General features: G+C 34.4%; 3 non-coding genes across 3 annotated transcripts; 1 reads left to right on the forward strand and 2 right to left on the reverse strand.

Annotated features, from left to right (window-relative positions):
* Positions 1–6,642: 6,642 nt before the first annotated feature.
* Positions 6,643–6,715, reverse strand: Trnav-aac. The gene has a single exon. It is a non-coding gene; the product is annotated as a tRNA-Val (tRNA).
* A 1,505-nt stretch (positions 6,716–8,220) lies between these two features.
* Positions 8,221–8,293, forward strand: Trnav-aac. Its single transcript has one exon. It is a non-coding gene; the product is annotated as a tRNA-Val (tRNA).
* A 316-nt stretch (positions 8,294–8,609) lies between these two features.
* Trnai-uau lies at positions 8,610–8,700 on the reverse strand. Its single transcript is given in 2 exon segments — positions 8,610–8,645; positions 8,663–8,700. It is a non-coding gene; the product is annotated as a tRNA-Ile (tRNA).

An 8,700-nucleotide genomic window follows, 5' to 3' on the forward strand; every position in this document is an offset into this window, starting at 1 on the left:
GACGTATTTATATTTAATTTAGGCATTGGTCTTTCTCTTTTAATAATGTTTTCTTTTTCATTATAAGGTCTCGAGCCAAAACTTTTTGAAATAAATTTTCAATATCGCAATTACATTCTAAATTGCTAGCCATAATATAAGGGCTAAAATTAAAAATAAAATTAGAAAATCTTACTTGTTAAAATAAAATGTGTGATCGATATACAATTATACATACCTGGTACAAAATATTCGATTGTATGAATATAGTTTTGTGAAGAAACGTACATAAAAATAGCATAAGATATTAATTAATAAGCATCAATGTCCTTAATTTAAACAAGTTATTCTTTACAGGTAATTGTAAATAAAGCAATTTTAATCTCTGTGACTGTGTTGCTGTAATCTTATACACCAGTATGATAAGTCCTATTAATATAAATACACTGTAATCCGACCCCGATTAACCGTCACATCGGTTAACCGACCACGTTCTTGTGCAAATTCAAAACGTACAAACAGTATGACAATGGAGAAGTATGAACAGATGGTAAGATGACCAATACAAATCAACCGATATTATACAAAACTTGAGAGTAGAATAACATGTACAGTAAATTAAAATAGACAATACTAATACCACTGGCTAAACCGGGTGAGGTTGGTGCTCTGTAAAACGCGTGCGCAAATCTGGTTTTTTGGAATCTGACAATACAGAGATTCCACTTCGCCACTAATATTCGAATATACAATAGCAATCTTATTATTATTTTTTTTTCACGCGTAGTATAGAAATTTGTAATAAGATACATAATGCGGTTATAATAAAATATTGTGCGATTATTTTCATATACAGTAATACCCCAGATAGGTGGGACCTAGCGATAACCGCGTAAGTCGAATTCGTGTAGGTCGGGTATAATTTCTCAATTTGTGTAAAATCCAAGTCGGATGTATGTAAGCTAATAAATGTTCTCGTTAATCTTATCTCGTCTTTTGATTCGTTCATTGTTACAAGAAATTACCACATAGAGTCTTTCGAGTCTCCGTAGATATAACAAATACAGAAATAAATAACACAAAATAAATTGTAGCTATATGTCGATTCTGCGCGACACGTCCGAACATATAAGTTGAATAATACTGTGGTGGGAATGAGTAATCAAGAGTTGCGTGGTTCTCAAACAAAAAACGAATCGACGAGATTTGAAATTATGTATATAATTCGTCTCTGTAATCCAAAAGGTTTTTGGTAGACGGACTCACAGCAAAACTTTTAGTTAGGAACTCACTTTTATTCTTTAAAAAATGACATATGCATTTCGGGTTGGTATACTCATCCAACCCCTCTTCAGTGCTAATTTTTCAAAAAACAATAAAAAGTTACAATAACCAATACATGACATAAATACATTACAAAATATCACTACTTACTTACTCTTAAAGTAAAAGTTGTGTATGGGCTACCACTACATCTAAACACCATTTGTTTTCCATTTAAAATGCACTTGAAGTGTTTGCATAACATCTCTTCTAAAAACCATTATACATTATGACTTTACTGTAAACTTAACAAGTGTATACAATAACCAATACATTACATACCTTTAAAATATAAATAGCATACGAACAATCAAACCAACTAGCAATACATTAGAATACCACTTTTAAATCAATCGCAATAACTTCATTATTTTATTACTATATAGCGCCCTCTATCATTTTGTACCATCTAGAATCTATTTGCATCCCATCAGAAATATTTATTAAATTATTTTGGTTTTTCTTAATTTCTAAGTGTTCTTTAAATTTACGTTTATATATGTCCTTTTCATGGTGTAGAATTTTAATATTATTGCGATTAATTTTACATTTATTGTTTTCCGTGTGTTCGTACCATGGCGAATTTTTATATCTCAATCTGATAGCCGCTTCGTGTTCCTTTATTCTTACATCTAATACCCTTCCAGTTTCACCTATATAACTACATGGATTCATACANTGCAGGTGTTAATGAATTAGTCTAGCAACAAAGGAAATTCATTTCAGTTTATTCGAAAATGTCCGAAAAACGAAAGAAATGCAAAGCGCTGTCGTTAGAAGATCGTGTTAAAAGTTATCACAACAGCAATTAGCGGCGAAGTTTAACCGTGGGAAAACGAAATTAATTTTACCGTAGACCTACAGTATTTTCCTTGGGGTATAAAATATTGTACACGATACAATTAATCGGCTGATCTCATCGTTTGATAAAATTTATTTTTATTTATTTTGAAGCTCATATACAGTACGTGTGCGATAAATAGTTTCTGTATCAACCTACCTTATTTCCACGATATTTTTAGAAAAATAACATCCAAGTAATTTTCGTACGCAAAATATTCAAAAAACAATAAACGCATTAATGCAAAAATCAGTTTTACAGGCAACCTTCCTTTTTCGAATGTAATGAAATCGTATTATGAGAAAAAATAATAAAATCGTTTTATTATTAATTAATAATTTTCTTGTTGTACTTAAGAAAATATTAAATATTAAAAAATATTTTTAAAGTTAAACTAGCGAAAATCAAAACCAAAGTGATGTAGAGATACCACGCGCTTGTATATCGATGACGTAATAAACGTAACTGAGGAGCGAACGAAAAGAATCAAGTCGAATTAATTAAGTCGGAAAAAAAGAAAGTGTGCATTATAATCGAGAATATGCGACTATTGTATTAATCTTTAAAATATTGGTATTAAATCTGTCTTACAAAATCACGACGACTCCAGTAAATCGAGTTATCCGATAAAAATAAAATTCAATACTAATATAGTCCTATCGCTGAAAAAATTCGCTTATTTTTGCTCACCTCGAGTTTTGCTTAGTAGAAATGGCTAAAAAGTGCGCAAAATACGTATGGAAATACGGTATTACGACACCATCTGTATTGGACGACCACCTGTCTAAAAGACCATTTTTTGAAGAAACCGTGGGTGGTCTCCATAGACAGGTTTTACTGTATATAAAAAACTATATTACATACAAAATGTACGAACAAATAAAAACCCAGCGAAGCGGGTCCTTGCAGCTAGTTAACTATAAATGTTTCAAAAACAAAAGTGGCGGTGTTGAAGAAGAGCGGTAGACTATCACCCAAAGAGAGATAGTTTTTTAATAATCAGCCTATATAAGTTGTTTCGAATTACGTATACCTGGTAGTATTATTATTTTCGTTTTTCTGGACAGTTTTTACAGGCTAAAAATTATAGTATTCGTAACGCTAAAATGGCACAGGGTTTTATGTGGCCTATTCTTTCAAAAGCTAAGATTAATTCTGCTCATATTTCTATAAAATTTTTTCACTCAATGATTTCATTTGTATTACTTTATAAGCTCCTGTACGGGCAATTACTTATCACGATAAAATAAAAGTTGTTCTTGCTTTATATCTTCAAAGAATCTTTTGATGTACTATAAAATACCAGCTTATATATTGCGATTGGAATTTGATGTTTCTAAAATATCGGTATTAATAATAAAAGCAATAATTTCTTACTGGATTAGACTGTTGAAACTACATGATAACAGTTATGTTAAAGTAGTCTATAACAAAATGTATAAATTATGTTTAAATAGGCGAAATAAAGAGAACTGTTTTAATCTCGGTCTCTGTTAATTATCCATAATTAAGAAAGACGTGATAGATATTACTAGTCTGACAATTGGAAGAAGAAACCTTCACTTATAACTTTTTATACGCTTTCCAACCTGACGAAATAGAGTTAACTACCGTCCTTTTCCCGAAGGCGTTGTACATTTCTAACCTTTCAAGTTGTTTCGGCCGAGGCACTATTTTCTCTCGATGGCGTTCTTTTCATTTCTAAGGAGTGAGGAAATTGCAGGGTTCCTCTAAAACCCCACAATTTCTTCACTCCTTACAATCCTGTGCTTACTACATCGGGCTATCTCCTTATAGATAGAACAGAGGGCCTTGTGTTGTGTTATGATAGAACATTCGGAAAGGATAGATATCTACAAACTGTTGTTCGGGATAAAGACGGCAAGAAAATAGATAGTCCACTTATATGTTACTGTAGGCCTATTATCGTACAATTTAGCAAAATCGCTGTAGAGAAAAAACTGCCGTCAACTTTGACGTTATAAGCAATGATGAAACGAAACGATGACGTCATCTATGTTTATATCAAAATATATTTTAAATTATCGTCATGTTACTGAACGCCATTTAGTAAAATCGTTATAGAAAGTTTTAATTGGAATAAATTTGAGCTTTTCTATCATTTTGAATAAAATGCATTTTATAAGCATAAAATGAAGCCTATAAACTGAATTAACTCCATTGGAAACCCCCGTGAACTTTGACCTGTAAACCCGGAAGTTTCGCCAGCACCTCACTGATAACGAGGAAGGCTTAAGTTTAAAATTTGAGCTTTCTGGACCCAGTGATTTTTCTCTCTACGAGAAAAATCACTGGGTCCAGAGATCTGCAGTGCCGGATGAAGAGAAACGAGAAGAAAATACCACTTTTTTGCATATTTTTGCACTTTTCCAATGCTTATATTGCAGCAACCATTTTATACAAAATCTTGAAATTTTGTCCACTGCCTAAGAAAATAATTTTCCTTCGAACGAGATAAAATATTCAAAATTACCGAAGTTTGGGAGCGAAAAAATCGATCCCCGAAAATCGGAAACTCTAATTCCTGTATATGTTGTCAGTTAGTGACTTTTTTAGTAGCCATCAGGGTCACTACCGCGACTCCTGATATAAGACACTAGATTATTAAATCAAATTTCATCCGTTATTATTAAATACAGAACGTCCTCAATATATGTCATACTTAAGTTCCTAAAACGCGTCGTGAACGAAATGATGTACTGTACATCGAATATCAATTTCTCGCCGAAATAATATATTATGTGACATTACCGACCAACTAAAACACAATTTATGTGCAAGTGTCATAACAAGATGACGGCCGAATGTTTGAGCGATTAAAACTTCAGTCTAACTCTCTGACATCGAATTCGAACTGTTGAATAACCCAGGGCGGTCTGTACCTGATCTGTCAAGTACGGTTCTATACATTGTATCTTAATGAACCAAAAACGGGTAAGATTATACAGTTCTCGATAAACAAAACAAGCTGCCATGTTGCAAGTGTGATGAAATATATAAAAAGCACGAAGGTCTTTAATTAAATTAATCACTTAGCAATACTAAAATACGAGAGCAGATGATTTCTTACTACACTAAATTTAACAGAAAAATTCATCACCAAACGATTATTGATGCCAATGTCTGAAATTGCATTTAATCGATGCAAGATGTATGATTACCAGAGCCCCTTCGGCCGCCAATTTAAAGTTTTTTCATCTTTAAAATTGGCGTTTCCACTTCCCGGGACGAGGACCCAGGGATTGGATTTGTGGGAAGCGTGTGTTCGGGTTGTTTCATTGTGTCGAATTACACAGAACGAGGCGCTTGACGTGTAAGTGCGTGAGTGCGAGAATTCGAGTAAAGGTTAAACGGTATATATCTTCGTGTACAGTAGTGTTATGTCCGTGCGTGTGTGTGTATGTGTGTGATCGAAGAACATCTTCGGCACGTCTATAAACAGAAAACAGTAAATTACGATGCGAGAATAAGATGTGTTAAGAAATGAAACGAAAGAGTTCTTACCATCGGAAAATATTCACTTGTACGATAAATGGTNCAAAGCAGAAGAGACTGTTTATGATAGTAAAGATAGCTCTTAGTATGTTACATGGTTGACATAAAATTTTTCTTAACTGCTGTTAACTTTATACAGTTGATATAAAATATTTTACTACAGAATTTGGTTCATAATCTTTTTTTTTCTGAATTTGCCTCCTTTAAAATTGGGTGCGTCTTATATGCCGGTGCGTCTTATACGGCGAAAAATACGGTATATATTTTGGACCTAAGGTTTTTAAGGTTTATAAAAAAATTTTTTTGGTTAAAATCTTTTTATAAAATCATGCCAGAATATTACGTAAGATAGAAAAGGGGAGGGGGGATCAAAGAAAATATTACTTTTTCTTACACAGGGGTGGGTGGGGGTCTAGAATGTCCAAAATCGCCCTTACGTAATTTATGAACGGCCCCAAAGCCGTTGTCACACCTTGTGATTTCCAGCCGCGCAGACAACTGCAGTTGCGACGGCTCTTCTCGTTTACATACAGTAAATATAGCAAGCATCGATAGGGATCGTTTACCTTCTCAAACGAAATGTTGGTAATTATTAACGTGTTTGGGAAAGTATCATCCCCAGCGACGCAATTGGTTTGCACAATGTACTTTTAAGTAGAATTTGTGAGTTATGCTGGGATTGTAAGTTCGAGCCTCATGTGGGGAACGTAACCAATTTTTTTTCTTTTTAAATTGCCTTTTGTTATCGGCCGATTAGTTGGGCTGGCGCCTATACTTTTTGTGCTGTTCGACTATCATCATAGCGAGCGAACGTCGATTCGGTGTTCGGCGACTTAGAATAGCACGGAGATGTTTTGCAGGAAAGCGAGGAGCATTTTAGTGAATTTGCTCGAAAATATAAAAGGGCCGTCTATGGAAAAATGAGCGGAATTTCACGCAAAAATTCGCGAAACTTCTTTTCGAAAATGTATAAAAATTTACTTTGTGCTTGCCAGGGATCGAACCTGAGACCTTCCGCGTGTTAGGTGGATGTGATACCCGCTACACTACAAGCACTTGTTCCAGTATGTGGTCAAATCTGATCAATAACACACCTCTGGATTACGTCCATCGTTCTGACCAGGAAGCATTTAGCCCTGTCGGATTTACCTATTGCATCGTTATCGAAATTCCTGTTTATTTGCTCCCTGCCTATAAGTTTTGCGCTACTGATAGAGACATCTTGCTGTAAAATAGTGTACTTTGTAGTTACGAACAACAGAGTTACGATTGAGCTAAATCTGTGAATTTTCTTCTGGAATAAAAAAAAAACGAAATATTAGTAGTGTAGTAGGATATAATAAGTTTGACAGTAATACTACAAGAATAGTTTTTTAAATTTTTTCCGAATGAAAAAGACGCAGTTAGAAGAAAGGCACGGATTAATGCTGTACAGAGGCTTTAGTTTTATTCTCTATCTTCAATTATAAAAGCATTCTAAGGTTTGATTGATATTTTATTTCCAATAAACAATAATATCCGTCACTGTCTCTGATAATGCAATCTGGAGAACACTTGTCAATCAAAAGCTTATGGCATGATTCCAATTTCACGGAATTGTACAAATTCTCAAAATCCATGACAGTACCCTTCTCTTCATCCACCAACGATAGATCTTGTAGTAGTTCAGTCATCAGGCGCTGTGGATTCCTAGTTACAAAGTTATTGTTCGCAAGATGTTCTGTTAAGAACATATTCAAGCGTTTTTCAAGCTTGTAAGTTTGCTCTTTACATTTTTTCACTGCTGGTCTAATAAATAAATTGCAATAAATTGTTTTCTCGGTGTTTTAAGGTGTTATTGTGACGATTAAAACTTTTATATGAATGTTTATTAGTGATATTATATCTTGCTAGTTATATACATAGTCTGTATCAAAATATTTACATTTGTCATCTGTACACGAGGGAGCTAGAGTTGAGATTTTTCTCTCAAAAATAAAATTTCTAAGAATGAGAGCTTAATAAATTCTTTTACTTTATTTTCTCTCGTTTAACTGCCGGCCTTTATTAGTAAAAGAATTTGAATAACGACCTGCTTTTAAACGCGAACACACGTGGTATTATATAATCCACAATTAATAAACCACGTAGTAAAGTCTCAATTTATGGGGAAAACATTTAATAGAATCGAACAGTTACTATAAATAGTGTTTCCTTCAGAAAATATTCTGGTTATTTTTTCCAATCTGAGGGACATGGTAAATGCAGTTGCCAGTTTAATAAAATACAGAAAATCAAACACTTATGGATAGCGACATCATTTTACTCAGTTTAGGGTAAAAAATTCTCAATTTTCAAAACAGTAGAGAAAAACAAAGATTTTGTTTTTTAATTACATTATACAAATTCAGTTTAAATTTAATTTCACGCCAAACTCTCAAGCGCATCGGCTCTTGAGAGTTTGGCGTGTGTGGGATTGTGCCTTAACATCGCAACAGGTAAATCTGACAGGACGAAATGATTCCGGTAGGAATGGTGGACGTGCGTCATTAATAAGATTTGACCATCAGTTAAAGAAGTAAGTGCTTGTGGTGTAGCGGTTATCACATCCGCCTAACACGCGGAAGGTCTCAGGTTCGATCCCTGGCAGGCACAAGGTAATATTTTTACGTTTTCGGAAAGTTTCGCGGATTTTTGAATGACTCTCCGTTTGTCGTTTTGTAGACGGCCCTTTTACAGTTTCGAGCCAATTTACTGAGACGCATTTCACTTGCTTACGAAAACCTCCGCGCTTTCTTAAAGTCGCTCGAATTGGTAAGAATTGCGTGCCCGTGCCAAGTGCGCCGGACACCGAATCGACGATTGCTCACTATGATAAAGGCCGAACAGTGCAAAAAGTATAGGCGAAAGCCGGACGACCAGCCCAACTAATCGACGAATAGCGAAAGGCAATTAAAAAAAAATTGTCACGTTCCCCAGGTGAGACTCGAACTCACAACCCCGGCATAACTCACAAGTACTGCTTATAAGTACCGTGCGCTAACCAATTGCGCCACAGGGGA

Source organism: Centruroides sculpturatus, unplaced genomic scaffold (genome assembly GCF_000671375.1).
Source record: "Centruroides sculpturatus isolate CEXI.00-Female unplaced genomic scaffold, Cexi_2.0 scaffold773, whole genome shotgun sequence".
NCBI lineage: Eukaryota > Metazoa > Arthropoda > Arachnida > Scorpiones > Buthidae > Centruroides > Centruroides sculpturatus.